The 24,529-nt window shown below is 40.2% G+C and overlaps 1 non-coding gene across 1 annotated transcript; it reads left to right on the top strand.

Moving 5' to 3' along the window:
- The first annotated feature begins 23,235 nt into the window (after nt 1-23,235).
- LOC133827661 (small nucleolar RNA R71) lies at nt 23,236-23,342 on the top strand. Its single transcript, XR_009890312.1, has one exon. It is a non-coding gene; the product is annotated as a small nucleolar RNA R71 (small nucleolar RNA).
- The last annotated feature ends 1,187 nt before the right edge of the window (nt 23,343-24,529 follow it).

The following is a 24,529-nucleotide window of genomic DNA, read 5'->3' as shown; positions in this document are numbered from 1 at the left end:
CATTCTTTGCCCTTACCTGCAACACAGGGCACCCGTGAGCCGAAGCCCAGCAAGAAAACTCATACAGTTCATAACATGTGCAAATTATACAGTTAACATATCCGGTAATCCACAGATAAACAGGTCAGCCATCAACTAAGCAAACACGGCCATGCCGCCCCAGAAGCCTTACCAAAGCCTGGGGTTTCGGTCCTCACTGTAAGGATATCCCATTTATCCACTGGGTCCTACCTTGACTATAAGCATCCCATGTGCTAAGTGTTACTTCCGGCCCCGCTGCCGTTCTCGGCACCTTTGCTGTTCTCGCTACTATAATCACATATAGTATAATTCAAATAACATTCAAACATATAACAATTCAATAAAAACTATACCATAATCATGTAATACCTCTTAGGGCCGTGCCGTGCATTAACACTATAGGTCCATGCCCTGTTCTACGGGTGCTACAGTTTTCCTTACCTATATCTCGAGCTTTCCGATGCACCAAGGCCACAAGCACGGTCCTCTAGCACGAGCCTCTCTGAAATCCTAGTCACAACACACATAACTTTTTAATACTAACCAACCCAAAACCACTTCCCGGGACCAATCCCGCACTCTCGGGACCTCTAATTCCTTAAAACAATACATTGGAACCAACCCCCAAGTCCCCGGGCAAATGCCCTAAAAACCCAAATTTTTGCCTGTCAAAATGGCCTAGGGTCGTGGCACTCCCCTCAAGGGCCGCGGCGCCCAGCGGCTAGCCCCAAATCCTGATGCAACCTCGCGTTGCGGCGCCCAAGGCGCCCAAGAATAGGGCCGCGGCGCTCCTTCGCGAACCCAAGATTTCTGGGTTTTCTCTTGCATTTTTTTCTGAGCTAAAACCCCTTCAAATCATCCCAAACAATTACCTAAACCCCAAGATCAATTTAAAACTTCAAATGAACCATCTAACAACCCATAAACACTAGTATTAAGATCAAAAACACTATCACACCCAAAAATCCACACCTTTGATTTCAACTTCAGAAAATTTAAACCCATAGCTCAAAACTTAAACCATGCTTCAATATCTTAAACCAAAACAGAAACAAGCCTTAAATTGACATTGAATCCTTACCTTGAATGAAGAATCCAACCCTAAGCTTCCTTGATTCATCTCCTAAGTCTCCAATTTCAGCTCCTTCAACTCCTCTTCTTCTTCTTCTTCTTGCCCTAGCTTTTCACTCTAGCTTTTCTTCTCTCTATTTTTAACAAAACCAAAATATGACCAAGCCTAAACCGTGTACCCCTTTAACCCAAATGAACATTGACTAAACCCCCTGCGAAATGACCATATTACCCCTCCTAATAATCATTTCCTAACTAACCCATCAAGGGCACTCTAGTCTATTCACTTCTATTTCAATTCTACCATTTTCCACCTAAACTTGTTACTCACAGCAGTTACAAATGGTTACTCAAGTTGCTCAATCACCAATAACTATAACCACTAGTTCTCACTCAACTCACAAAATTCCCCCAAGATACCCCTAGGCTCCTCCCGAGCCGGGTATAAACTCTCGTTGTGACTTTTGAGTTAACTAGCTCTCTAGGACCGTCTCGGCACATGCATCACAATAATAACACCACCCTCATGTGGTACAAATCAAATAATACAATTATCACATATATGCCCACAGCGGGCTAAAATTACCAATTTACCCCTATCATACAAACGGGGTCCACATGCATATTTATTTCACCTAAACATGCATACTAACCACATAGTCATGCATCTCGAATGTTCAATTAGTCATATAACGTGATTTAAATCATAATCATGCATTTACTCATGAAAATCACACATAAGCCCATTATGCCCTCCAAGCACACTAATCAAGGCCCTTAAGCCTTATTTGCGATTTTGGGTCGTTACATAGTCCTTGTCAATGTGGGAAATTTTCCCTTGAAACATCCGTCAATGCATATGGGCGTGAGCGTAGAAGGGGCAAAGTCCTTGCTATGTGAAGCCTAGCTAGGCTTGGACACGCGCACCAACCCCGTAACACTTAGCGCACCCCTCGGTAAGCAAGGGCCTTGCATAGCGAGGCCCAACTCAGTGGTCTGGCTTTCATGGGTGCCACAAGATTGAGAGTTATTTGCTTGTGGCTTAGAGTCTTGGTTGGATGAGTGTGAGGAGCGCAGAGTCAATGATTCCTCGCTATGTGAGGCCAGTAGAATCAAGGGTGCCTCGCTGTGCGAGGCTGAACAGATGAAGGAGGCGTGTAGAGTCAAGGAAGAACGGTTATGCGAGGCGCGAGTAGGGGCTGAACGACTGTGCGAGGCTCACTGAACCAATGATGCCTCGCTATGCGAGGTCTGCAGAATGAAGGGCGCCTCTCAATGCAAGGCTGAACAGATGAAGGAGGGGTTGCGTACCGAGACTGGTACACCCACGTGGAGGGCCTCGCAAGAGTCTAAGTCCCTTGGTGTCGTGACACGCGAAGGCTCGTGCATCCGTGGACACCACAGTGGTGATGGCTTAATAGATGGCTGACGTACCCACAGACACCACACAGAGACCCAGCACCTTGTCATGTTTCTCCGAATGTGGTGACACCACCTATGAGCCGAAGACACTTTTCTTGTTTGTAAAACATGCAAGGGCCTCGTCACTAGGATTCCAGGGCACTGGGGAGAGCCACACATAGTGGAGGCGTCATTGTCTCATATATGTCCCAAGCCTCCCAAATATATAAGGAGAACTAGTAGACGTGTCCAACACTTAGCAGCATATTAGAAGGTGATGAGAGAAGATATATTTTGGATGTGTGAGAAGGACCTTGAGGTATGAGGCACTTGAACAAGTATGAGACGTACGATCCTGGGGGATGCAGAGGTGTGGCTCTGACATCAGTGCCCGAAAAGTAGTGGTGGTACGACTCAGTGCAAGGAGTTGTGGCATCACTTGCACACCTCTGACCATGTACCCACACTCGACACCACGATCCTTTGCTCCTTTACACCATGCATGACTACTTTGATAGAGTAAAAATGTATTATTTTGTCCTTTGGGACCACCTTATTTCATAGGCCATTAGATCCCATCTATAAATAGGTTTCGACCCCTTAAATGAAGGGGTTGGAAAATTCATTGTATACTTAGGCTATTAAGCAATATATGAATGTTTGCTCAATTGTTGATCTACACTTATTCTTCTCCAAGTCTATTCTAAGTTCTTATCTAGCTATCTTTTTACTTACCTTTGAGTTTTCCGACCTAACATCGTTGACGAGTTCTTACCGTCAACAGTTTGGCGTCGTCTGTGGGAAGAACAACTAACAAATAGTAGTTCCTTTATTGATTCAAGTAAGAAAACATGCAAAGGCATTCAAAACGCCTACAAGACCACCAAGAAGTGGAGGTTCACCTAGACGGAACCAAGCTAAGGGAGTCCATGAGGGATCTGCCCCTGCCGATGAATGGAGGTGCAATGGATCTACTTAGAGACAAGGGTGAAGAGGAAGAAGTATCATCCCCTGCCATTCATCCTCCACTGAACCCTGTAATACATGCCGCCGCTCCAATGGAAGGCGTACAACTCACCCTCCGCCACGGCCACCGGTGGCCCCAAGTCCGAACCATCAGGACCTGGGTCCTTCCAAACAAAGGCATGGTAAATGCCCACAAGTACACTCAGTGAGTTCAAGTTCCCGATATCATCACTACGAAGAGGAAATAAATGACCTACAATTGAAAAACCAAAGCTTGCAGGCCACCTGGAGAACATACAAGAGGTACTCAACGATCTTTTACACAAAAAGTCTGAGGCTCCCCTCTCTAGGCATAAAGAGAGGGAACATATATGAAGAGAACCCATCATGCCCATGGACGGGGGAAAAATGCAAATCTCCACTAGTCGTATCCCCAGCCCAAGACGCGAGGAAGATTCTACACAAACGGAGCAACCTGGCGCGAACCCCACCTACGGGAAGTGCAAACTCAAGGCAGCATCCAAAAAAGGTTCACCCGACTTAAGGGATAAACATAACCACAGAGGGTCCAAGGTAAAAACAACATCCCCTACAGCTCCCCTGATGGACACAACCATAGCAAGGTTTCACTTGAGAATCCACGAGACACCTTAAATAGAAAGATGAAGGAATTAAACACTGAAATTCAAAGCCCTCGAAGAAAGATTACCGCTGTACCTAGGGGGCATAGAGATGACGAAGAATTTGATAGTGAGTTGCCTTTCACAAGGGAGATCTAGGTTAAGCAACTCCCCACCAGCCTCAAAGAGCCTCGCATGACTCCGTATGCTACAGACCCAAAGTATCACTTAGACACTTTCAATAACCTGATGAAGTTAAAGGGGGTCAACAGTAGAGCAAAATGTCATTACTTTGTCATTACACTCAAAAGAGTGGCGTATAAGTGGTTCAAGAGGTAAAGGCCAGGAACACTCAGGTGATGGTAGCATTTCTTTGATGAATTTCTTCAACAGCATCACATGCTATGTGACTATGTTATGCCGAGTACCTGCCTTGTTAACATAAAACAGGGAAAAAGTGAAAGCCTGAAGAGCTATATCAACTGATTCAATATGGAAGCAACTAAGATGGGGAGTGTGACTAGAGCAGAGCTCAAGATGGAAATCACAGTTGGGGTTCGTTCTGGAAGCAAGTTATGGGATAACATGCTCAAGAGGGAGATTACAAACTTAGAGGAGTTCTTCGAAAGATCCCAAAAGTACATACGTGTGGAAGAGGGCCACAGGAACATGCATGTTGAGGAAAGCAAGCCTTCCTCCGATCATCCATCTACCATTACGTCTGAAGATTCTGCATAGAAGAGATCATTGTCATAGAGGAGTCACTGATGAAGTTGAAGATTGGAAGAGGTTTACAAGAAGGCTTCAAGGAAGAGGCAAGCAGGATTAAACATAGATAACCTCCGATAAGACTCCCATTATATGAGTCGCTTAGGAACCAAAGTAGTCATCGCAATTGGCCCCCATAAAGATATAAAGAGGTCACCATGCTGACTTCAGAGATCTAAAATTTTCAGAGCATATAAAAAACAAAACAAAACAAAGTGCTTGGCAAGATAGACCCCATTAACAACTTGGGAGGTGTTGAACCTCGCAAGCCTCAACAAGAACCTAGCCTTGTGCAAAATAAGTGTCTAACCTTGCGAGCCTCAACAGGCACCTAGCCATGTGCAAAATAGGTGCCTAGCCTCGCAAGCCTCAATAGGTTCCTGGCAAAGTTCGAAACGGGTGTCTGGCCTTGTGAAATATATATGTAAGTACTTATAATACTTGTATGTATGAGTGGTGAACCTAATAAGACAATATTTGAATCTATAAGGACTAGCTACCCTTATAGAATCTAAGAAAGTTAAAAGGTCCCTCAAAAGTTACCTCTCCACGAACACACGCACCCTATAAAAGGACCACGTCGCAGAAGACCAAAGGGGAGCCCAAAGAGATCCCTATGTCTAGATCGACTGAGTCGCCTTACCGAGGGAAAAAGTGCCTTGAAAATAGGTGCTTACGAGGTTTCACAAATACCATCTCTCTATAAAGGGTCCCAATCCAAGGGTAGATCATGTCAAAGACCAAAAAAGGTCCTCATAACAATCCTAGGTCGGCCAAGGTCACCTAGCCCAAAAAGGACCTCGAAGAAGGTGCTTGTGAAAAAGGGTCTAAAAGAAGACGCTTGTGAAAAGGGCCTCAAAGAAGGCGCCTGTGAAAAGAGTCTCAAAGAAGATGCTTGGGAAAAGGATCTCAAAGAAGACACTTGCAAAAAGGGTCTCGAAGAAGACACTTGCAAAAATAGTACTATGCATAATGATGAGAAGGATGCTTCTCGCACAAAATAAAACAAGCACGCAAAAATATATAGAAGGATAGAGAGAACCCAAAGGGTCAACATATCCTTACATGTAATCAAGGTGAACCAACAGACACGAATCACACGTAGTAGAGGGAACTCTTTTAACATAAAGCTATTGACCATGTGGACTTGCAAAAGCTCCTCATACAAATAAAAATAATAATGACTTCTCAAAGTCCCAGACTAATAAATACAAGGCTTCTCAAGGTCTCGTACTAAAGAAAAGAGTGGGCTTCTCAAAGTCTCACACCAATGAGAGAATGAGGCAAGCCTCACCGTGTGAGAGGGTCTCGCTGTGCGAGACCATCTAGCATAACGAGGTCTTCATCAACTAATTGCGTTGAATGACATCTTTTGATGCCTTATATGACTCCAAGTATAAAGCAAGTATCGCGGTTATGAAAAAGATGACAAACAAAGGCCTTCATGTGTTGACCGATAAAGGTTGAAGACTTGGAGACAAGAAGGAAGGTCACCCTTGGCCCGATGCCCTAGAATAACTTGGTTTGTGGCCTCGCATGTCAATGCTTAGTCCTTTTCATCTAGAACTTGATCATGCCGTCCAAAGCTTGTTCTCGAGTGTCATACACTTTAATCTATACTTAGTCATCCTGAGAGATCTCACGAAATAAAATGTACCATGATGCTCGACAACTCTCCCGTGGAGGTAGTGCATGCCTAGATATCGATTAGCTGTCTTTCCACACACGTGATCATGACAGCCCAGAGTGTGCCACCATTGTCACTATCATCATAAACATCGTTGATGAATTCTCACCCTCAACAACTTGGTTTACAAGAAATCACAAAGCAGTACCACCAGAGCATAGTAAGTGTAGCATTATAATGAGTCTACAAGGACGCCTAAATACATCCTTATAGACTGGGGGGAAAGTGTGGATTCCAAAAATCCACCAAGGAAAAAATCTTTGATCCCTGGTTGAAATACATGGCTAAGGGTCACTTAGTCCTTGTGAATGTGGGAAATTTTCCCATGAGACATCTGTCGGCGCATATGGGCGTGAGCGTAGAAGGGGCGAAGGCCTTGCTATGTGAGGCCTAGTTAGGCTTGGATGCACGCACCCACCCTCGCAACACTTAGCGCACCCCTCGGTAAGCAAGGGCCTGACATAGCAAGCAACTCAGTGGTCTGGCTTTCATTGGTGTCACAAGATCAAGACCCATGTGCTTGTGGCTTAGTGTCTCGATCTGCTGAGTGTGAGGCGCGCCAAGGGAATGACTCCTCCAATGAAAACAAGGGAATGACTCCTCAAATGAAAGCGTTGGAAAATTCATTGTATACTCAGGCTATTAAGCAATATAAGAATGTTTACTCCATTGTTGATCTACACTTATTCTTCCTCAAGTCTATTCTAAGTTCTTATCTAGCAATCTTCTTACTTACCTTTGATTTTTTCGACCCAACATCATTGACGAGTTATCACCGTCAACAACTTCTTTTGCAATTTCATTTGCATATGAGTTTGACAATTTAGTACCACAGAGCTATTAAGATGCAATTAATAGTAAACACATCGGGTCATGGATTCAAGATATACTAGAAGAGATGATTTTATTGCAAAAAAAAGAAACGTGGAAGGTAGTTGACAAACGAGATGGACAGAAGCTTGTTGGATGTAAATGGATTTTAAGAAAAAAGGACACATAAGACACATAACAAACCAGGTTTAAAGTAAGACTTGTAGCAAAGGGTTTCACTCAGAAAGAAGGGATAGACTTCGCAAATATTTCTGCACCAGTTGTGCAACAAGCTTCCATTATAGTCAAATGGTGCTAAGTTTGATCTTCATGTGGATCAAATAATGTGAGAACTGCTTTTCTACATGGGAAACTTGACAGGATGACATAGTCCAAAGGGTTCGAAAGTAATGATCCAAATCGAGTATGCCTTCTACAGAAACCACTCTACAATTTGAGACAAGCCCCAAGACAATGGAACTTGATATTTGACGAGATAATGCACAATACTGGATATATCAAGAGCAGCTATGATCCCTTTGTATACTTAACAATAAAATTTATCTATAGCTCTATTAGATGATATTTTTATTGTTGGTTAAAACATATATAAAATTGATGAACTCAAGAAGAAGCTAAGTGCAGAATTTGAGATGAAGGATCTAAGCATTGCTAAGAAGATACTTGGTATCAGCATCAAGAGACAAAGACTGAAAAAATTTGAAATGAATAAAGCCAATCAAGTTACTACTCCTCTAGCTCCACATTTTAGACTTTCAAAAGAGCAATCACTCAAAATAGAAAGAGGAGAAAGCTTATATGGAAAAAGTTGCATATGCTAGTGGAGTTGGGTGCTTGATGTATACAATGGAATGCACAAGGCCTGACATGGCCAATTGTAGTGTCCCAGAATTTTTAGTTAACTAGATAGTAGTAGTAGTTAGTAGTAGTTTGTAGTATGTTAGTTTCCGTGGATTTTGGTTTAAGACGGGACTTAGTTGGAAACTTATAGCAATAGTTATGGATTTATAAGTTTAACCTATAGTTTAGAAATATTAATTATAACTTAAGGTTTGATTAATATTGCTGGTCCTAGAAATATTATTCATTATAACCTAAGGTTTAGATAGAATTATTAAGAATGTGACACTTGTCATAATCATGTTTATTAAGGAATTAAGTATTTTTTATGAATAGTTTAATTAAAAGAAAGATCAAGATGCTCTAGAATCTTCCAGCAGCTATTAGGATCACGTTTTGACTCAGTCAAAATTGGTTAATCAATTCCAAATATGCTGAAAAAGTGCAAATACATGTTTGATATATCGCAGCTATAGGGGCCGATATATCACCTATGATAGATACGGAAAACACGTCGACTTCGCACGAACAAATGAATGGGGCTCGAGATATAGGTCTAGGCGATATATCACCCAGGGTAGGCGATACATCACCCTTGGCATATATTTTTGGAAGCTTGAGGATTTTAAATTTAAAAACAACCTTAACCACTTGGACCTGTCCTTGAACGATTTTGACCGAGTTCTGGGCATCTATTGAACGAAAATTCAAATCTTTTTCATTTTATATTCATTTATTTATTCAAATTAAAAGGGGTTAGTTTCACTCCTTGAACTCTATAAATAAGACCTAGTACTCAGTCATTTCACTCATCATTCAAGCATTGTTCATAGCCTCCAAGCTACTAAGATTACTTTAGAGAGAAACACTTGGGTTTTGGGATAAAAGCTTTTCCAAACTAAGATTTTCTAAACACTTGGGAAGTAAGATATAGAGTTATTTTGATATTGAAGTGTAAATCAATGTCATAGTTCATCCAAGGTATTCTTATCCTTAAGTTTAGTTCTTCATAGTTCTTTTTTTCCATTTTCTTTAAGATCCTAACTCTTGTTTTACTGTTGTTTTTAGGAGTGTTCCAAATCCCGTTCTTGTCTCCATATCCCGGTTTTTGGTAAGGAAAATAGGTTAGATTATATGTGTTTATATGTTTATGCTATGATTTGTATATGTATAAATATATTTTGTAGTCGCTTAGGCATATGACTTACTTAGATAGCAAGCCCCAAGAATTTATGTTGTAGTCGCTTGGGCATATGACTTGCTTAGATAGCAAGCCCCAAGAATTTTTATCATTTTCATGGTTTAGAGTTATGATTTAACCTACCTTGATTAGTAGACAGAGGACCTAGATGGGTTATCATATACTATAGCTCTGATCTAACCTACCTCGATCAGTAGACAAAGGACCTAGATGGTTTTATCACATACCATGTTAATGAGTTAATGGTCATTAATATTGTAGTCCTATATGATATAATATTTTATAGTCATATGTTTTATAGTATATGTTTATGATATATGTTGTTGTTAGATTTTCATTGCTGGGCATTAGGCTCATTCCTTTTTTTTAGAATGATGCAGGAAAATGAACGTGGAAGGCAGGAAGGATTTGTGGCTACTTGGCATGTGTGTTGAGGATGAATGGATTGAATGGACTGCTGGAAGATCGAGGATGACGTTGTTTAAAGTCTTTAAATTTATGTTTTGATGTATTTCCGCACTTATTATTTTAAACAATTGATTTAAAGTTTATGTTTTATAACAATGGGATCCCATACCATATTTTGTATTTCGTACAATATTTTGGGTTTTAAATAAAGTTATGTTTTTTCAAATGAATGTATTTCTCAAAATAGTAGCTATGTCATAGTAGTTTTTAATGGTCCGAGGTCTTAGAAATAGTCAGGGCATGACATCTATGCTTTGAGTGTTGTAAGCCGATTCATTCAGATCCAGGACAAGAACATCAGGCAGCTCTAAAATAGGTCATGAGATATGTTAAAGACACCTTGAATACCTGTCTCATCTTTGGAAAAGAGTCATTCACTCAAGAGGAGGTCATCGGCTTCGTGGAATCAGATTATACAGAGAGCATTGACACTAGAAGATCTTTAACTGGGTACATGTTCTCGGTTATGGGTGGATGTGTGATTTGGAAGTAAAATCTCTTAAAAGGAAGTTGCATTGTCATCAACTAAAGCAAAATATATGGCTTCCACAGAGGCCATCAAGGAAGATATTTGGCTAAAAGGTCTCACACGTTAACTAGGCTTCAACTTAGAGAATATTACAGTTCATTGTGATAATAACCAAAGTGCCTTGCATCTCATGAAAAACCATATGTTTTATGAATGCTCAAAGCACATAGATATCAAACTACATGTAACTTCCTACAAATCCAAGACTGTTACACTGTGTGTTTAAAATAGTGCTTAACTCGTTAAGCAAGTCTTTTAGACTCAAAAGTGTAATTAAAATTAAATTAAGGTTTAAGTACTAAATTTTTTGGCAAAAGATTATAAACTTTTCCATTAAAAATTTAAACGTTTACAAGGTCTACAAAAGAGTTTAAATAAAATACAATTACATATAATGTTCTCAAAATGGTTGGCCTAAACGACAAAAGTTGACTTCTACTCTAAGTCCCTCAAAATATGTCGACTGTTCCGGCCGAGCATGTCAAACATGTAAACACCACTCCAAATCCCTCCAGCCCTTACCTGCACCATAGAGCACCCGTGAGCTAAGGTCTAGAAAGAAAACTAACATGGTATAGAAAATATCCAATTAAACATAAAAAACAAAAAACATGCTTCACAAATAATAAATGAACTCATTTTAGTATATAAACAGTTTACATGCCCTATGTTGAGCAAGGCGCATCATTAGGGTGCCAAGCCTACGGCCTACACCGAGCGAGTGTGTACAACACCCCCATAGTGGCCCTGCCATCACGACCTACATTCCACATGATTATCGGCGAATACAGCCCATGTCGATCAACCATAAACAAATATATTGCAACCAAACACAACAGATACATATATAAAACAAGGGTACATAACCCTAGCTAAGCATTCAAGTACACCGTTATAACCGTTTCCATGTCAATATTGGGGCCGATGCCTTGCTTTATGTGCATTTGCCAGTTTTCTTACCTCAAGTCAAGTGCGAGTTTCAAGACAACCTCGAGTGTGATCCTCTCCTAAGCCTCTCGGAAACCCTTGTCACAACAATATAATGTAGCTTTAGTTTCCCTTAAACCAAAACCTGCCTTAACTTCTCTATAAATCTCAACAGGCCCTATATACTTTTTAATGATGCTCAATTTTATCCTAGGAGCCTTAGTTTTTGATTCCCTAAGATTACCCATCGAAATCCATTGAAAACAAACCCAAATCTAGGCTGCCAACACATGCTATTCAATCGCCTGGCACAGGCTGGTCGACCAGGTCACTAAACACCCTAGCCGACCTCAAACCGTAGGCCGATCAACTGGGTGCCCTAAGCCGATCAACCGACTCATGTCAGAGAGCAGTTTTATGCTATTTTAGAGTTTCCAAACTTGATCAAAAGACCCAAATCGACTCCAAATCAATTCTAGAACCAGAATCATGCATAACAACAAGTATATCATTAGGGATTTCTGGTTCTAACACCCAGTTAGCCCCTATTCTGAAACTTAAACTCAATTCATAAACTCCTGTAGCAAATCAAAGCTTAAAATAATTATAAACTTGTTTCTAATAACCTTGGTCTAGCACCCAAAGAATCCATCACCATCAATTTTTGAATTTAAACACTAAACCCCTGATTTCAAGAACACTATGATGAATCCTCAAGAACACATACCTCAAGTAAGAATTCTTAGCTTCCAATGGTTGAAAAAAAATTCCTAGCAACTGTAAGTCCTGCCTTTGATGCTCAATTCCTTCCAAAGTCCCCAAAAGTCCAAGAAATGGGTCTTTGGCTTGCCAATTGTATGTGTGTTTTTGGTGAGTTGAAGAAAGATCTAGCAAGAGAGAGATAGACAGACAGACAGAGAAAGAGAGATAATTAACGTGAGAATGGGCTCACTCCAAGGCTATTGATCCTTTTTTATTACTTTATGGTTAAATGACCATTGTGCCCATTCCCATCCAAATGCCCCTTAACCACTAAACCTCTAATTACACCATTAATCTTCAATTCATATACTAATACATCAAACATAAATATTTCACTAATTAATTTCACCTCACCAATACCCCCAATAACATAAAGATTCCAAAAATACACCTAGGCTTGACTCGACACATAATTCTATCTGAGCTACAGAATTTAGGAAGAAGAAGATATTGTGTAAAACGTCCTATTCTACTATCATTTGCAAAAGACTACTAATTGATGCTTATTTAGAAAAAGACCACAATTATTCAAAAGGTTCAGTGGGACCTTATTAAAAATACATTATGGGCCCATTTGTTTAAATAAAAATATACTGTCTTTTATGTAATTTAAAAAAGAAATAACAAAGTCCCACCGAAATGCAAATAAACATAATAAGAACCATAAAAATGTCTATTGGCATTTCTAAATTGTTTTTGATCATTGCACCCTATAGCATACACACTTTGACTATGGAACTCCCTAGATCACCATGTGTGCCAAGTAGAAAACCTATCGTTAACCTGAAAAGGGGAAAGTAAGGGGGTGAGCTAAAACCCATCAAGGAAGTACAAACAAGAACGATAATTCAAATAAAAAATACAAGGTTAGGGAGTTTACTCCATGACATTATCATGTGAGGTGATGTTGTTAACTAGAAAGATACACGCAGTCGCTAAGGAGTCTTTAGCGGAGGAGCATATAAAGTGGACATGCCATAACATTTGGTAGCAAACAACAACAAACCCTCGATGGAGTGGATAGAGACTAAGGACGTGTGAGGCCAGTAAATCCATGACAACGGAGTTCAACATAGAGGAAAATGACAAGGTATGAACTAATGCAACAACGAGAACAAGTAATGAGTTGTGACATGACGAAATAAGACAAATGCGACTGGTACAAGCTAAGGATTACCAAAGACAATAAGATAGTTAGCAATCCTAAAGATTGATGCTAGAAATTTTTGGGACGTGGCCAAGTAGACACAAATTTTAAACACCATGACCTGGGCTGACTTAGTACAAGTGTTTAGCAAAAAGTACTACAGTGTTGCAGTGCTAACAACCAGAGTTGATGGGTTCGTGAGGCTGACATAGGGTAGTCTTTCAGTCACAGATTATGCGCAGAAGTTTAATAGACTTAAAAGATTTGCATCTACGACAGTCCCAATAGAGACCATGAGAGTTCAAAGATTCATAAGGGGAATGAAGCTTGTAATTGTTAAGGATGTCAAAATGGCGAGTACAAAGCTTGTTAGATATGCTGAGATTCTGGACAAAGCTTTAGACGCCGAGCACATGGAGAACCATACATGGAAGGATGATGCTGCAAGAGAGAGGTGAACAAGAGTGAAGCCTTGTAAAAGAGTAACAAGAGGATGGTCCAATAGGGTCAAAACAAGGACCTTGATAGAAGGCCCAAGGTCGTAGCTCCCAATGGTAATCACAACAACAATCATAATCGTTGAAACAACTAGAACTGCAAGACCGAGTTCCCAAATGGTCCCAAGTGTTCACACATACATTTAGGAGAATGTCAGGCAGGCTCAAACAGATGCTACAAGTGCGGTCAAGCAGGCCACTTGAAGGAGAATCGCCCACAGTGGAGGGAAAGAACTGAACAAGGAAACAATGGAAATCTAGTTCCAGCTAGAGTCTTTTCTTTGACCTAGGGAGAGGCATCCAATAGAAACAGAGTTATCACTGAAGAGGTTATGTCGTCAACTAGGTGGTTACAGTCAGCTTCCATAGTAGTTGAGGGCAGAGAGTGCCCATCAAACCTCTTAGAGTTGAACATACCAAGTTATGACGTTATACTTGGCATGGACTGGTTAGCCAAATATCGAGAAATGATAGAATGTCTGAGAAAGATAGTAGAGTTCATACCTGAGGAAGGATAACTCTTTTCTTTAAAGGGAGAAGTGATGGGATTTCACACTCCTATCATATCTGCATTAAAAGCTCGGAATATGATGCATCATGGGTGTTCAACATTTTTAGAAAATGTTGTGGATAATTCTAGAGAAACTGAGCTGAAACTAGAAAATGTTCACATCTTTTATGAGTTCCCGAAGGTGTTTTCCAATGACATACCAAGTTTATCCCCGGACAGAGAAATCAAATTTGTGATCAAAATTGCACTAGATACAACACCAATATCGAAGGCACCCTACTCAATGGAACCTATAGAGTTGAAAGAACTGAAGATCCAACTAAAAGAATTGTTTGACAAGGGGTTCACACGACCTAGTCATTTTCCATGGGTAGCACCATTTCTGTTTGTGAAGAAAAAAGACAGATGTATGAGAATCTACATCGAATAACAAGAACTCAATAAGGTCACGATTAAGAACAAGTATTCTTTGCCTAGGATAGATGGCCTCTTTGATCAACTTCAAGGGGCAGCGGTGTTCTCAAAGATTGATCTGTGATCCGGGTACCGTCAGCTAAGGGTGAAGGAGGGAGATATTCCTAAAGGAGCATTTAGAATCCACTATAGGAACTATGCATTTTTAGTGATGTATTTTGGGCTCACTAATGCTCTAGCGACATTCATGCACATGATGAATAGAGCATTTAAGGACTATTTGGGTAAATTTGTAGTGGTGTTTGTAGACGATATCCTTCTCTACTCAAAGGCTAAGGAGGAGCATGAGGAGCACTTAAGGTTGGTGCTCAATAGACTATGAGATCATCAACTTTATGATAAGTTCTCTAAGTGTGAGTTTTGGTTAGAACAAGTGACCTTCTTGGGGCATATAGTGTCAAAAAATGGAATAGCAGTGGATTCAGGGAAGATCGAGGCCATTAAATACTGGCCTTAACCCAAGAATGCCTTAGAGGTTCGAACCTACTTAGGGTTAGCGGGCTACTATCGAAAGTCCTTTGAGGGTTTCTCTAAGATTGCCACACCCTTTACAAACCTAACTCACAAACACCAAAAGTTCACATGGACTGAGAAGTGTGAAGAAATCTTTCAGACTATGAATGATAAGTTGATCTCTGCACCAATCCTTTGTGTTCCCTCAGAGGGAGCAAAGTTCATGGTGTATTGTGATGCATCTAAGAATGGATTGGGGTGTGTGTTGATGTAGAATGAAAAAGTGGTAGCATACGCCTCAAGACAACTCAAGGACTATGAGCAATACCACACCCATGTTCTTCAATTAGTAGCAGTAGTGTTCGAACTAAAAATGTGGGGGCACCACCTCTATGGAGATAAGTTTGAGATATACACTGATCATAAAAGTATGCAATACTTCTTCACCCAGGACGAGTTGAATATGAGACAGCAGAGGTGGTTAGAACTAGTAAAAGACTATGATTGTGAAATTCTGTATCACCAAGGCAAGGCTAATGTAGTAGTTGATTCTTTGAGTAGGTGAGGACATGGAAGTGTCTCGATTTTGAGTACAATAGAGACAGCTCTGTAGAATAAAATATTAGTGCTGCTATTGAGTTAGTGACAGGAAACCTAGCAAACCTCACTCTATAGTCCTCCCTATTGAAACAGATTAGAGAGGGCAAAAGGTAGGTGAAGCTCTAATGAAGCAAGAGACTTTGGTACAAGAGAGTGGTAGCGGCGACTTCGTTGTGTCTAATGGAGGATTGCTGCGATATAAGGATAGGATTTGTGTGCCTAACAACGATGAGATTAAGGTAGGTATTATGAAAAAGACGCATACAACACCATATTCCTTACATCCAAGGTCGACTAAGATGTATCAAGACCTTAAAGTATTGAATTGGTGGCCTGCAATGAAGAAAGATGTTGTTGAGTTTATGTCAGTAAGTGAAAGCAGAACACCAAAGGCCAGCAGGGCAGTCTGAGAGGACTATCCAAATTTTAGTTAGATAGTGATACTTCATGGGGTACCAAAGTTTATTATTTCTAATAGAGGGCCAGTGTTCACATCGAACTTTTGGAAGGGATTGTAGAAATCAATGGGTACAAGGTTGAAATTCAGTATCGTTTTTCATCCCCGGACCGATGGGCAGTTTGAGAGGATTATTCAAATTTTAGAAGATGTGTTGAGATGTTGTGCTTTGGAGTTTTCAGAGTCTTGGAGCCGATACTTACCCCTGATGGAGCTCTCCTATAAAAATAATTATCAATCCACTATTGGAATGGCCCTCTATAAGATGTTGTATGGACGTAAGGGTAGATCTCCCTTGCACTAGGATGAGGTTGGGGAGAAGTATATTTTAGGCCCTGAGTCTGCTAGGGAAGCCAGTGAGGCAATTGAGAAAATTTGCCAATGGATGCTTCCTACTCAAAGTAGGCAAAGAAGCTACGCATACCATAAGAGAAGGGACATCGAGTTTTCAGTTGGTGAGTTTGTGTTCTTGAGAGTCTCGAGAATGAAAGGGGTTATGCATTTTGGGATGAAAGGGAAATTGAGCCTGAGATTTATAGGGCCATTTGAGATTTTGGAAAAATTTGGGGAAGTTAAGTACCGTTTAGCACTGTCCCTAGCACTAGCCAAAGCGCATAACATCTTTCATATCTTGATGTTGCATAAGTACGTGTCGGATCCCTCTCATGTTCTAAGTTACTAGCCGTTACAGTTGAAGCAGGTTCTGAGTTAAAATGAATAGCCTGAGAGTATCATCGAAGAGCGAGACAATGAACTAAGATCCAAAAGGATTCCATTAGTTAAGGTCCTGTGGAAGAATAGTATAGAAAGAGAAGCAACATGGAAGCTGGAGGAAGATATGAGAGAAAAATACCTTGAGTTATTTGGTAAGAAAGAATTTCAGGACGAAATTCCTTTTAAGGAGGATATATTGTAGCGCAACAATTTTTTATTTTATTTTATTAATTTTTGTGCTATATTTTGAATTTATAGTTGTTAAGTGTTAATTGTATTTGAAATTGTTTGGTAGAAAATGTGTAATTTTATTTGTTGATTTATTTATTTATTTAATTATTTATTTAACTACAGTTATATGCTCAAATATGGCTACAATGTACTTACAAACTTATTTATTTATAATTTACTATATAAACACATATTTCTTTTTTTTTTTCATACTTTTATGATTTTTTTATATTTTTTTCTTCTTCTTTTTTCAATAATATGAAAACAAGACAACTAAAAAGTAATATACTAAAAATAAAACATTGAAGATCGTAAGACCTAAACACAATTAACAAAATTGAGCATATAAGTGTACTAATCAACCAATATAACACCCCAATAACCAAGAAACTCTTTCTTCACTTCCCCCTAAACTTATCTCAAATAATATTCAAGACAAACTAAGCTTAAGGTTTGGTGAGAAATGAAAATGGGATTGGCTATCAAGTTGAGGTTATATGAAAAAAATAGGCCAATAAGCTCAAAGTTGGGTCACATGGGATAGTAATTACATTGTAGGCATGAAAAGCTCAAACGGTCCAAGAAAATTTCCTAAATCCTCTCTAAATCACTAAGCCTCCTAGGATTTTGCCTCAAGGGAATTATCAAGCCAATTATAAAATTTTAAACCTTCATGAATACTTAGTTTAATCTAGGGTGAGGGATCCATGGTTAAACTATGCACACACAATTGGGACACAATCTCACCACAGTTGAATTAGTACAAAAAATTTATGTATTAAAGGCCCACTAATACACAAGAGTTAACAAATATTGCAATTTTGTTTTTTTTTTTGAAATTTTATCATCGAGCTACCCCACACTTAAACAAAACCATTACAAAAATTGATTCCAATACAACCTAGACTCTAGACTCGACACAAAACAACCCTAAGCAACATCTAAAACTTAAGACAAGAAATTGCAAGAAAGTAAGACGACACAGTAGCAATTGAAAACAACACCCCCCTCCCCAAACTTAAGAGAGAGCAATGTCCTCATTGCTACCCAACACAAAACAACAAAGAACAATAGCAACAATAAATTATAGCAACAAGAACAGTCTAAATACAAACTAAATAAAAATGTAAGGCAAAGAACACTCCCTCCTATCACTTATCGCCACCATCGGCGTCCTCATCGCTATTCTCCTCATCGCCCACGGTGCTAAATCCTCTCCATGGTCCTATGATGCTATCCGAGAATTGAGGCAAGAATGTGAAAGACTTGGTGAAATTCCTCTCAAGTATGCTTTCGATGGACTGGTCACGCACTTGGGCATAGCCCCAGTAAGGCATTAGTAGCAGCACCAGAGGAGCAGCACTAGAGGAGGCATTAGTAGGCACAGCCGGGGTCGCATTCTCAACTGACGGCACAACAGGTGGGTCATGGTCAACATTTGGGGCAAAAGAAGAACTTTCCCCATGCTTCTGTGAAACAGAAGTTCACAACACTCGAGTTATGTTATATTGGGTGATGTGACCTTGGACACCTGCCTGTTGACATAGTTGCGTGATCAGTGAGGGAAAGAAGGTATGCCCTTCCTTCTTACTGGCACACTCTCGTATTGCTTGGGCAATGATTTTTCCCACATTGATGGTATGCCCTCCGATGATGGCAAAAAATAGGAACATTCGCTCCATATTGACTGTGGAAGTATGCATGGTTCGCATAAAACTGTTGTGGACAAAGTAGAACCATACTTTAGCTTCAGGTGACAATAATGCTCGCCAACAAGTGAGACAACATTGGGTGGAGGAAGATATCCATTGAGTGCCAAGAATAGTAAGATCATCCAATACTTGTTGGCATAACTCCGGATCACAGTTTTGAAACATGGTTGCAGAGTCATCGTCCTCAATATCCGGTAAACCCATAAAGAGCATTGATGGTAGCGGATGTCAATGGGACTTTGGTTTCGCGCACTGTGACAATTGGTGACTGGGTGGGCCAAAGGTTTGGATAGAATTCCATCACAAAAATATCATCGGGCATAAGGCGAGGGCTACAAAATAGCTGCCAACGGAGTGCTTGAATAGGAGTGTGAAGATACAGGGGCATTTCTGCTTCATCAACACTATTCAAATTAAATCCCTTGTCTGCTAAAAATACTTGGTTGCGAATTTTGTTCTCATACAGATCGATGGCCTCAGTACTGCTGAACTTAACATAAGAACTGGGCTTCCTAGCAACTTGCTTCTTAACCCGATGCATTCTCAACAAAGAATCAAAATAATAGAATGCAGCCCAAAATTTTGCGTATCAAAAGGCCCCCTTCTTATCGAGCCAAATGTATCCCCAAAGTATAGCAAAATGTCTCTGAAATTGCAACTTCAATAGATGCCCAAAAATAGATAAATTTTCAAGAAATGTATCCTTCATTTTGACAATGCAATAGCCTCAGAAAGGCACGTAACAACCTGCTTAGAAAACAACTAAAGGGCCCAGAAAAATGCAGAGATAACAAAAATTCAGCTAACAATAATATCCAGCCATTACCAGTCTAACACAAATATCCAGTGCAAAGACAACAATAATCCTCTTCATAGCCGTGACCAGCAGTGACCAATCAGGAACAGTAATCATCAAAATCTCAGTAACAAAAAATCTTAGCCACAATGAATTTCAATGCTCAAAGGGATGAAACAAGAGTAATATGGTACCTTGAAGGATCGGGATACACTCTTGGTTGCACTTTTAATTTTGTAAAAATTTGCTGGAAATCCCAATGAAGAACAAACCAATGAGCTACCAAATATTGATCTTGAATGGGCAAGTGAGAGCCGAGAGAGAGCAAGAGAGTCGAATGGGTCTTCAATGTTGCCTCGGGTGATAGTTGTTGGTTATATTTAACTAGGCGAGTGGCTTCGTGTTGGGGTAGGAGGGGTTCATGGTGCTAGGGGTTGGGGTTTCAAGGAGGTGGCGAAGCTGGGTTTATGTGGGGTTTAGGTGGGTTAGAGAGAAATGGCTTCGGGTTAGGTGGGCTCGTGAGTGTGTGTGGGTTTGGGATCAGGTTTCAGGAGGAGGACCTGGGTGGTGCGTTCGGGTGCTGGAGGTTTTACGGTGGTTCGGTTTTTGGTCTTTGTTTGCTGGTGGGAGCTTCACAGTAGGAGGGGGCGTTGGGCGGGTTAGGGGCTTTCGAGCTGGGTAGGTGTGGGTGGGTCAGGTGGGCGAAGCGAGGTGGCGGGCTGGGTATGGGCGTCGGGGTGTCGGGTCATGGTTGTCGTGGCGAGGGAGATGGGGTTCAGGGGGTCGGAGAGGGAAGAGGTGGGGCAGGTGGTCAGGGATGGTTGCGAGGTGAAGCTGGGTTGGCGGTTGATTTCTTTTTCAAGGACAAAAGGAAGGGCAAGATGGTTATGATGATCTTAGGATTACTAAGGAAATTAGGGCTGAGTTGGGAAAATTTAGGCCCAAATTTTGCCTTATTGGTTTTTAATAAACTTTGTTGTAACATCATAGAACTTTGCTGCAGCAAAACCAAGTTAGAGAGCAAACACAAAATTTATATTGTAACATCATAGAACTTTGTTGTAGTAAAATTGCCCTAGAACATAACTCCTATTTCTCCTAAAAAATTTCTACATCACCCAAACTTTGCAACCCCTTTTGATTCCATTTTCTTTCTTACCTAGTTTTTGCCTGACCCTAATGCTGCAGCATTACAAAAGAGCCTAACAACATAGATACAACATCACTCCCAAACTTTCCAGAATTCAACTCAGCAGAAAACAACAATAAATACACCCAAGGCTTGACTTTAAACCTGCCCAAAATTACTTCAATTGACCCATAAAAATACAAGAATCCTCACAGCCACCCCATAACATTAGCTCATTCAATTCCACAACATAGACAATGAAGGAGGAAGGTGAAAAACACAAACAAAAACATAATATTATATATACTATATATATAATTAATTTGCTGCTCTCCAAGTATATCTTTAACTTTAAGCACAACAGCTCAACACATGACTTTTCAAAGATTAAGTGAGGTGGTCGAGGTCTTGTGTTGCTTAACCTTGTTACCCCAAACTTATATTCTTTCCCATTCACCTTAAACTTTCTTCCTGAATTCTCATCACGCAAATACAATGCACCACAATGATAGACTTTGATTATAGAGAATGAATTAGAGAAGCTTGATTTTAGATGTTTGGAGTTTCCTTTTAATTGAGGATTAGAGAAAAACACCCGTTGCCCTACTTCAAACATTTGGGAATGAGCTTTCCTACCATGCTTCTTTTTCTTCTTTTTATGTGGCTCTTGCATGTGAGATGGTGCCTTTTTTACACTTCTCCATGGCTCATTGTCTTTCTTAATTTTTTCAGGAGGTAGCTTCATCTTCAAACTCATGTTATACTTTGTGGGTATCTCTTCCTCCACATTAGAGTCCATGACATGAATGACCAAACACTCCCCCAACATGTCTAGAGAATGTATAGGATTGAATACCTTGAACGTTACTTGCTCATCTTGAGCTCGCATTGTGAGCTCCCATTTTTCCATGTCAATCAAAGTTCTACCTGTAGCAAGAAATGGCCTCCCTAAAATAATAGGCACCTCTATAACTGCCTCATAGTCTAGAACAATAAAGTCAGCAGGGAAAATGAATTTGTCAACTCTTACCAACACATCTTCAATTTTTCCATCAGGGTGAGCAAGGGATCTATCAGCTTGTTGAAGAGTAACTATTGTGGGTCTAACCTCTCCAATCCCTAACTGCTTGAACACAGACATTGGCATCAAGTTTATGCTAGCACCCAAATCACACAAAGACATTCCACAATAAGAGTTTCCAATAGTACATGGAATGGTGAAACTTCCTTGATGTTTCATTTTAGGAGGCAACTTGTTCTGCAAGAATGAGCTACACTCCTTGGATACAGCTACAGTTTCAAACTCCCCCAACCTTTTCTTCTTTGTAAGAATATCTTTCAAAATTTTTGCATAGTTGGGCATTTGTTCTAGGGCATCCACAAGTGGGATGTTAATACGCAGCTACTTCAAAACATATAGAAAGTTCTTGAATTGAGCATCTTGCTTTTGCTTCTCAAACCATTGGGGAAATGGTGGTGGCTGCTTTGAAATTGAGTTGTCTGGGCGACTATGCTGCGGCATTCCTGCAGCATTCTAGGCAGAGACAGATTTTTGAACACTAGGAATTTCAACATCTTTTTTAATTTCCTCATTTATTTGGATTGAAGAGGGGTCACCCTCATGCACAGAGTTTGTCTTGTTATTCTTCAACTCCTTACCACTTCTCAAATTTATTGATTTGAACTCCTCTTTACCTTCTCGTCTTGGATTTATGATGTTGCTTGGCAATGAACATTGGGTTCGACTTCGCATCTCATTAGCAAGTTGTCCAACTTGAATCTCCAATTTTCTCATAGATGTTGCTTGACTTTGGATCATTACATCTGTTTTTTCCATATAATCCTTTAACATATTTTCCAATGGACTAGGTGGGGATGCTTATGGCATAGAGATTTGTTGTTGAGATAAACCAGGTGGATAAGTAGGCCTAGGAGGCATAGATGAAGCGTTTGGACCAGCCCCTTGATTGCTCCATGAGAAATTAAGGCGTTGTTGCCATGTTTGATTGTATGAATTTGAATAAAGACCACTTCTATTATGATTTCCCATGTAACACACAGATGCAGGATTAGAGGGACAATTGTCAAAGGTGTGACCATCACCACAATACACACAAGAAACTTCTACAAGATGACCCCTTTGTTGACTCATACCCACGTTCATATTCTTAAGAATATTTGACAAAGAAGAAACTTGGGCCACCAATGAAGTTTATCAACCTCATGAACACCGACCACTTTGCTCCCAGTAGATGCTCTAGTAATTGGCCATTGATAGTTATTGTTGGAAATCCTCTCTAGAATTTAATAAGCTTCATTGTATGACTTGGCCAAAAGTGCCCCATTTGCCGAAGCATCAACCACCATTCTTGTATGAGAATTTAGACCATTATAGAAGGTCTCCATTTGGATGCAACGAGGGATGCCATGGTGAGGGCATTTTCTTAGTAACTCTTTGAACTACTCCCATGCTTCATATAAAGACTCTTCATCTAGTTGATTGAAAGAAGTGATCTCATTTCTCAGCTTGGCATTCTAGGTGGGTGGGAAGTATTTCATCAAGAATCGCTCGACTAATTCTTGCCATGTAGTCACTAAATCTGATGGGAGGGAGTTCAACCAAGCCCTTGCCATGTCTCTCAAAGAGTATGGAAAAAACTTCAGTCTCAAGGCATTTTCTGTAACTCTGGGTGGCTTAGACGAATCACTCACTTCAATGAATAGACGAAGATGAAGGTGAGGATCCTCTATTGGCATCCCACAGAACTGGCCCACAGTTTGAAGCATCTGGAACATGACTGACTTCAATTCAAACTGTGTGACTTGAATTTCTAGTCAAACGATGACAGGATTGAGCTCATTGAAGAGGGGGAGAGCATATTGCCTAATAGCACGATCTCTATCATCATCCACAATAACTGCACTGTGCCCATTAATGGCAGCTACTACCCCCTGAGATACTCCTTCTTGAGCAGCTCCTGCTAGATTTGCCGCCCTTTGAGGAGTTCCATGTTGAGCCCCTTGCTCAGCATCCATCACTACTACTTCTGTAGAGTCCAAGAACTTTACTTAGCTAAGATAGATAGTAGTATTATAGTATTTATAGCATTATCTTTGTAACTGTGGATTTTTGGTTCAGACCAGGAATTATTTGGACACTCATAGTAGTACTTGTATATTTTCTAAGTTTAACCTATAGTTTAAGAATATTAGTGTTAACCTAAGGTTTGATTATATGACTGATATTAAGGATAATATTTATTATACTATAAGGTTTAGATAAGGACCAATAGCATTTTAAGCACATGTTATGTATGGATGATTAAGGATTAAGTATTTTGAGGATTAAATTTAATAAGGGTAAAAGTTTGAATGCTATAAGGTCAGTCAGCAACTTCGAATACGTTGAGGGCTTAGTCAAGGCTGTTTACTCCTTTCAAACTTAGCTAAAAATGTGTAATTTCGTGTTTAATTAATCAGCGTGTGCCGATATATCGCAGCTATAGGGGCGATATATCGCAGCACGTAGATACGGAAAACACGAGACGATGCACGACAGCCTCGGGCATACTGGCCCAGGCGATATATCGCCTACAGGGGGCGATATATCGCCTCCTTCAGCATATTTTGAAACATTTTGAATTTGTTTTCCATTCAGCCATTCAACCTATTGATAAGTCCAGCATCTTTTTGAACGAGTCTTCAGCCTCTGCTGA

This window comes from Humulus lupulus, chromosome 3 (genome assembly GCF_963169125.1).
Source record: "Humulus lupulus chromosome 3, drHumLupu1.1, whole genome shotgun sequence".
Lineage (NCBI taxonomy): Eukaryota > Viridiplantae > Streptophyta > Magnoliopsida > Rosales > Cannabaceae > Humulus > Humulus lupulus.
The sequence above is the reverse complement of the archived record's forward strand: the minus strand, read 5'-3'. Positions and strand labels throughout refer to the sequence as shown.